The sequence below is a fragment of the Triturus cristatus genome, chromosome 4_1 (genome assembly GCF_964204655.1).
Source record: "Triturus cristatus chromosome 4_1, aTriCri1.1, whole genome shotgun sequence".
Lineage (NCBI taxonomy): Eukaryota > Metazoa > Chordata > Amphibia > Caudata > Salamandridae > Triturus > Triturus cristatus.
In genome coordinates this window covers 1,137,800,582-1,137,808,593 of record NC_140585.1, presented here as the reverse complement: position 1 = coordinate 1,137,808,593, position 8,012 = coordinate 1,137,800,582, and positions in this window count along the sequence as shown.

Genomic DNA, 8,012 nt, shown 5'->3' with positions numbered 1-8,012 from the left:
TTTAATCAGACGGCTTTTGTCCGGGTGAGACCCAAAGACTAACTACTGGTGGAAACACTGACATCCCATCCCTAAGTTGCTTTCAAAACATGTTATGGTTCACCAGGAGATACCATATATGAACAGACAGGATCTCTGCATATGTTGGTTTGCTATAAAATCATATTGAACCTTGGAATCCGTTTGCTGTTCTGTATTGTTGTATGCATATTAGTTCACTGTCTGAGCACTCCATTGTCTGCACTGATTTGGATACATACAGAAATGTATATTGCCTAAAATTAAAAGTGTGAAAATCATCATCATGTAAGATAATGTGCCTTGTATCCTTTTTCAATAACATTGATTATGATACAAGTTACTAATTGAGTTTGCACACTTCCAAAGCAAGTAGACGTGTTGGTTAATGAGTCGTACTGGACATTTGTTTGCCTTATTACTTTAGTGAACTTTGGCAGTATTCCCCAGCATGTTGGCGTTAGTTTCAAAGGTAGATATGCTCACTCAGTTCAAGGAATGTAGGACTGGCAGGTATCCACAAACAGGAAGGAGGTGAATTTAAGACAGTGAGTGCACTGCAAGCAGATGAAAGGCATGTTTTCTTGAACTTCAATTAGCTAGCGACGGAAGGCGTTAGGATAGATTTACTTGCCAAGTATACAAGATTGGTCAGGACTTTGATGAAGACAGAGACCTGAACAGGTAGAAAAAGCTTAGGCTAGGTGTGTTTTCACAGGGATATCGCATAGGTTGAAGGAAGATAGGATAATAAAGATACACATGCCATCACTTCATCTTTGTGCGGCTATATCCACAGTCATTACCGTGTGTCCACGTTTAAATGGATTCGAATTTGCATCGCTGCACGACTTATTAAGTAAGTAAGGCAGATTCACGTCCATTTTTGTTTTTTAAATGAGCGCCAACAATAGGCTTGAGTTATCCTTACCCTAATTTATTGATTTTAACCCAGCAGTTCGTGACAGAACGTTAGTGGTTCATTGACTGATCACCGCTCTTCCCACGGGTGAGTCAAACCCTGGTCATTACGATTTGTTCTTGTAAATCGTCCCCTTTTTAAACGTGGTATTAATAGTAAATGTTATACCCCTGTTTATTTTAGAAATCCAGGAGGCACTATAAGGAAACAGATACTTCCCTCGAATTTAGCATCATAGCAATCACTATTTACTGACCTAATCGTTGTTGAATCCTGGTAAGCCATTCCACTTACCACATCCAACATGGTCACCTCCTCCACAGTTGGCTTCAACCGTAATGCCACCATATGTATCATCTACAGGTGCTACTTTGAGAACTCCAGCAATTACCCCAGAAGATTCCCAGGACACCCTGTGCTATCAATGGTAAGCCACTGCGCGCCATTACAATTGCTAAAGATGCCCAGGTCTTTCTCTTCAATTGTATTCCCTAGCACATCCTAACTTTCTCCCTTCATTAGTCCCCAGAATTCCTGTCCTGAAGAGACCCCATATCTTGAGAGGGGCGAAACGTTGTCGACTGTTACTAAGAGAGAGCCTAGTGAAAATCAACATACAAATCATACTTACTTGTGAAAAGCTCCTCTTTATTACCAATAACCTCGCCCTTTTTTCACCTTCTTTTCACTCCAATTTACACCACGTTAGGTTATGGTCACTCACTGGGGCTGACTGAATCACATATAGAATGTTTATAATGTAAATATCTTATACTTTAGGAAATACTGGTTGTGGTAATTATTGTGATTATAAAATAAACTATACTCACTTCAGCTGAAGTGAGAATTATTTTGATTAGACTGCTGTGTGGGCTTTTTAGACATAAGATTTATTGTTTTGACTGAACTCAACGAAGGTCTTATCTGCATAAATGTGTTTCTGTTCATGATTAATTCAAGCAAGCTAAATTTTTCTTTCAGAATTGTATAATCTCTGACAAATGAGTTCCTTGTGAACATTTTTTTTTTTGCTTAACTGCAACACCCAGTTCGCAAGGACATATGGATCGCTCTTGTTTTTCTTAATATCACTTCATCTTCGCATACTGTCTGAAACCCATTGGTGCCTCACTCACCCCGATAATGAATTACTCCCTCACTCAACTAAGCGGACGACTCCAAACCATACAGACTATAGCAGGCACTCTCCTTCCTCAACATCCCAACACACACACACACTGCACCTCAAACAGCTAAACTGACTCCCCATCCACACCTCTTTTCAAACTCCTAAAAAACATGTTCAAAACCTTACGTAGCACTGGCCTAGCAAACCTCAATACTGTCTCGGATTTCAGAAGCCTTCCAGACGCCTTTGCTCAGCCGGACTTGTACTCACACACTTTCCGTGCATACACAGCACCAGAACAAGGAAAAGTGACTTCTTCTAATGGGCTCCAAAAGGGTGGAATGACCTGCCCCTACACATATGCGTGGTTGCTAAAATTACTGCATTACACACAAAACGGAACACTTGGCTCTTCAACTAGGTTAATCCTTGGATCAGCTCTGAGTGCTCCCGCGTGGGAGACAGGAGTCCCTCCTAGGCTTTACAAAAAAATCATAAAAATACAGATAACTTTACCCCCAATGCTATACATATGGATAACATATTTGCCCTCCTTGCCATGTTCATACTCCGTCAGAACTTAGTAGATGTTCAGTTTGCTGTTTGACAAGTGCATCACAGTCACAGCACTGCACATAACGGTGCACAGAACATATGCTATGTTCTCACTGACTAGCCTGTGTGTCAAAAATTAACGTTTTTCATAGTTTATGAAGTGCTCTTCAGGGAACTTATGCAAAAACGACAGTTGATGGACAGAATGCAGAACAATGTCGTACATTCACTCCAGTACAGAGATCTGGGCCAAAATCCATCGTTTTTTTACTCACCATGCCATTCCAGTTTGAACCCAGCCATATGCAAATCAGTCTTGACCCTGTGCTTCACAGGAACAGTCCAGCCCGAACTGCAAAGCCAGGTCCTCCCTGGACTGGAAACAAGTATCCTAGGACCGGTTTTGGGGTTTCTTCAGCCAGGATAGCTTGATTCCAGTGGCATGAAGAGCACGGGACCCACGTCTGGGCATACCCGTCCCACTCGGGGTGACAAATGCAAAAACAACAGTTGATGGACAGAATGCAGAACAATGTCATACATTCACCCCAGTACAGAGATCTGGGGCTAAATCTATTGTTTTTTTGCTCACCATGCCATTCCAGTTTGAAGCCAGCCATATGCAAATCAGTCTTGACCCTGTGCTTCACAGGAACAGTCCAGCCCGAACTGCAAAGCCAGGTCCTCTCTGGACTGGAAACAAGTATCCTAGGACCAGTTTCGGGGTTTCTTCAGCCAGGATAGCTTGACTCCAGTGGCATGGAGAGCACGGGACCCACGTCTGGGCATACCCGTCCCACTCGGGGTGACAAATGCAAAAACAACAGTTGATGGACAGAATGCAGAACAATGTCATACATTCACCCCAGTACAGAGATCTGGGACTAAATCTATTGTTTTTTTGCTCACCATGCCATTCCAGTTTGAACCCAGCCATATGCAAATCAGTCTTGACCCTGTCCCTCATGGGAACAGTCCAGCCCGAACTGCCAAGCCAGGTCCTCCCTGGACTGGAAACAAGCATCCAAGGACCGGTTTCGGGGTTTCACCCCTCTTCAGCCAGGATAGCTTGATTCTAGTGGCACGGAGAGCACGGGACCCACGTCTGGGCATACCTGTCCCACTCGGGTTGACAAATGCAAAAACAACAGTTGATGGACAGAATGCAGAACAATGTCATACATTCACCCCAGTACAGAGATCTGGGACTAAATCTATTGTTTTTTTGCTCACCATGCCATTCCAGTTTGAACCCAGCCATATGCAAATCAGTCTTGACCCTGTCCCTCATGGGAACAGTCCAGCCCGAACTGCCAAGCCAGGTCCTCCCTGGACTGGAAACAAGCATCCATGGACCGGTTTTGGGGTTTCACCCCTCTTCAGCCAGGATAGCTTGATTCTAGTGGCATGGAGAGCACGGGACCCACGGCTGGGCATACCTGTCCCACTCGGGTTGACAAATGCAAAAACAACAGTTGATGGACAGAATGCAGAACAATGTCATACATTCACCCCAGTACAGAGATCTGGGCCTAAATCCATTGTTTTTTTACTCACTATGCCATTCCAGTTTGAACCCAGCCATATGCAAATCAGTCTTGACCATGTGCCTCATGGGAACAGTCTGGCCCGAACTGCCAAGCGAGGACCTCCCAGGACTAGAAACAAGCATCCTAGGACCGGTTTCGGGGTTTCACCCCTCTTCTGCCAGGATAGCTTGATTCCAGTGGCATGGAGAGCACGAGACCCATGTCTGGGCATACCCGTCCCACTCTGGGTGACAAATGCAAAAACAACAGTTGATGGGCAGAATGCAGAACAATGTCATACATTCACACCAGTACAGAGATCTGGGACTAAATCCATCGTTTTTTTGCTCACCATGCCATTCCAGTTTGAACCCAGTCATATGCAAATCAGTCTTGACCCTGTGTCTCATGGGAACAGTCCAGCCCGAACTGCCAAGCCAGGTCCTCCCTGGACTGGAAACAAGCATCCTAGGACTGGTTTTGGGGAATCACCCCTCTTCAGCCAGGATAGCTTGATTCCAGTGGCATGGAGAGCACGGGGCCCACATCTGGGCATACCCGTCCAACTCGGGGTGACAAATGCAAAAACAACAGTTGATGGACAGAATGCAGAACAATGTCATACCTTTATTTATTTATTTATTTGTAGGTTTATATAGCGCTAGAATCGACTCCAATTGGAGTATCTCTGCGCTTTGTGGAGCCGGTAAAACAGAGGAATAAAAGGAGCTAGATCTCATTTCTGAACAACACAGTTTTCAGGAGTTTTCTAAAAGTGAGATGTTCTTTACACTGTCTCAGAGAAAGGGGAAGTCTATTCCACAGAGTAGGGCCCGAGATTGATAGTGCTTTACTACCATGTCTAGATTTTTTTGCACGGGGAATCACCAAAAGAAGATTGTTACTGGACCTAAGCGAACGAATTGGAACATAAGGAACAAATTTGTTCTGAAGATAAATAGGCCCTTGTCCATTTAAACATTTGTGAATCAAGCAGCATATCTTGAATTTTGATCTCTGGCGGATAGAAAGCCAATGTAATTGCTCCAGAAGAGGTTTGGACGCAGTTCTCGGAGGGGCATTAAGGACGAGACGAGCCGCAGTGTTTTGAATGACCTGAAGCTTAGCCAGCACGCCTTCGTTGGCAGAAAGCAACAGGCCATTACAATAGTCAATGCGACTCAAAACCAATGTTTGGACCAGAGTTCTCCTAAAAGAGTCCGGTAGTAAAGGAAAAACTCTGCGTACCAGGCTAATAGTATGGAAACATATTCCAGCAATGTGGTTGACATGCTGTCCAAATAACAGGTCTTGATCCAAACGAATCCCTAAACTCTTCACGACCTGTTTAGGTTCCGGAACTACTCCCAGATCGGGTGGCCACCAATCAGGGGTCCATAATAATTTGGCTTCTCCAAACAACATTAGTTCCGTTTTGCTGACATTGCACTGAAGATAGTTGGAAGACATCCAATGAGCCACCGCCTTCATGCCCGCAGAAAAAGAGCCTTTAATTTCAGCGGACATAGTCTTAAAAGGGAAGAGGAGCTGAGTATCATCAGCATATGATACTGGGATAAAACCATAGCTACGCATCACTCTTGCCAGGGGTGCCACATAGATGTTAAACAATGATGGGCTTAAGCAAGAGCCCTGTGGCACCCCTTTAGATATCTCAACCTCCGCTGAACGGTACGTGTCCATGATGACTCTCTGGGAACGACCAGATAAAAAGCTCTTTAGCCAATCAATGGCTTTATCCTTGATGCCAGCGTTCGACAACCGCTCAACCCCAGTACAGAGATCTGGCCCTAAATCCATCGTTTTTTTGCTCACCATGCCATTCCAGTTTGAACCCAGCCATATGCAAATCAGTCTTGACCCTGTGTCTCATGGGAACAGTCCAGCCCGAACTGCCAAGCCAGGTCCTCCCTAGACTGGAAACAAGCATCCTAGGACCGGTTTCGGGGCTTCACCCCTCTTCAGCCAGGATAGCTTGAGTCCAGTGGCATGGAGAGCATGGGAACCACATCTCGGCATACCTTGAATCAGGCATGAGGCACAGGGTCAGACTGATTTGCATATGGCCATGTTTGAACTGGGGTGGCGGAGTGAGGTAAAGAATGGTGATGGATTAAACCCAGATCAGTTGACTGGGGGTGAGTGCTTGTAATGTTCAACACTCCGTCCATCATCCCCTTTGGTTTTGCTTTGTTCGCCCTAAGTTGGCAGGGTATGCCCAGACGTGGTTCCCTTGCTCACTTTGCCACTGGATTCAAGCTAGTCTGGCGAATGACGGCTGATTAGCCAGAAACCGGTCCCAGGATGCTTGTTTCCGGTCCAGGGAATACATGGCTTGGCAGTTCGGGCTGGACTGTTCCCATGAGGCACAGGGTCAGACTGATTTGCATAAGGTCATGTCTGAACTGGGGTGGCGGAGTGAGCTAAAGAATGCTGATGTATTAAACCCAGATCAGTTGACTGGGGGTGAGTGCTTGCAATGTTCAACACTCCGTCCATCATCCCCTTTGGTGTTTTGCTTTGTTCGCCCTAAGTTGGCAGGGTATGCCCAGATGTGGTTCCCTTGCTCACTTTGCCACTGGATTCAAGCTAGCCTGGCTGATGATGGCTGATTAGCCATAAACCGGTCCCAGGATGCTTGTTTCCGGTCCAGGGAAGACATGGCTTGGCAGTTCGAGCTGGACTGTTCCCATGAGGCACAGGGTCAGACTGATTTCCATATGGCCATGTCTGAACTTTGGTGGCGGAATGAGCTAAAGAATGATGATGTATTAAACCCAGATCAGTTGACTGGGGGTGAGTGCTTGCAATGTTCAACACTCCATCTATCATCCCCTTTGGTTTTGCTTTGTTCGCCCTAAGTTGGCAGGGTATGCCCAGACGTGGGTCCCTTGCTCACTTTGCCACTGGATTCAAGCTAGCCTGGCTGATGTCGGTTGATTAGCCAGAAACCGGTCCTAGGATGCTTGTTTCCGGCCCAGGGAAGACATGGCTTGGCAGTTCGGGCTGGACTGTTCCCATGAGGCACAGGGTCAGACTGATTTACATATGGCCATGTCTGAACTGGGGTGGCGGAGTGAGCTAAAGAATGATGATTGACTGGGGATGAGTGCTTGCAATGTTCAACACTCCGTCCATCATCCTCTTTGGTTTTGCTTCAGGGAACTTAGGGACTATTCGCCAGCATGTTTGCCTTCATTTCAAAGGTAGATATGTTCACTCGGTTCAAGGAGTGTAGGCCTCAAAGGCATTCACAGACACCCCCAACTTGCATCCAATATGGAGCATTTTTTTCCTCTTTTTCTCCAAAAACTCAAAATGTAGCTACAGTTTGCCTATCTTCTCAGTCCCCTCCTGGGAAATTCTAAACACTGGGTACCTTTAGAATAAACAGCATGTTCGGGTAAAAAAATGCAGATTTGGCATGGATACCTTATGTGGAAAAAAGTTATGGAGCACTAAGCTCGAACTACCCCAAATAGTCAAAGAAGGGCTCAGCACTGGGGGAAGTTCCAGCAGTCAAGGGGTTAACGATGGATAGTTATTACACAGTCTTAAAGTCTGTAGGCAGGTATTTTGTTACAATGAACCTCACAGGCTACTGTAGTCGACAAGGTTTTTGATGTTGGTGACACACCTGATCAAACCATGGGAATAGAAGGTGTGTCCTAGGATAATTCTTATTAGGCTCTCTTAGGAGGGATTTTATATTGTTCCAACACCAGAAATGAGGGTGACAACCCAATGGTAAGGGTTATAGGTCTGATTGCGTGTTAGGAAAAGTTATAATAAATGCAGTAGGCCTAAAGTATTTATTGTGTGAAGCATACATCAAAAG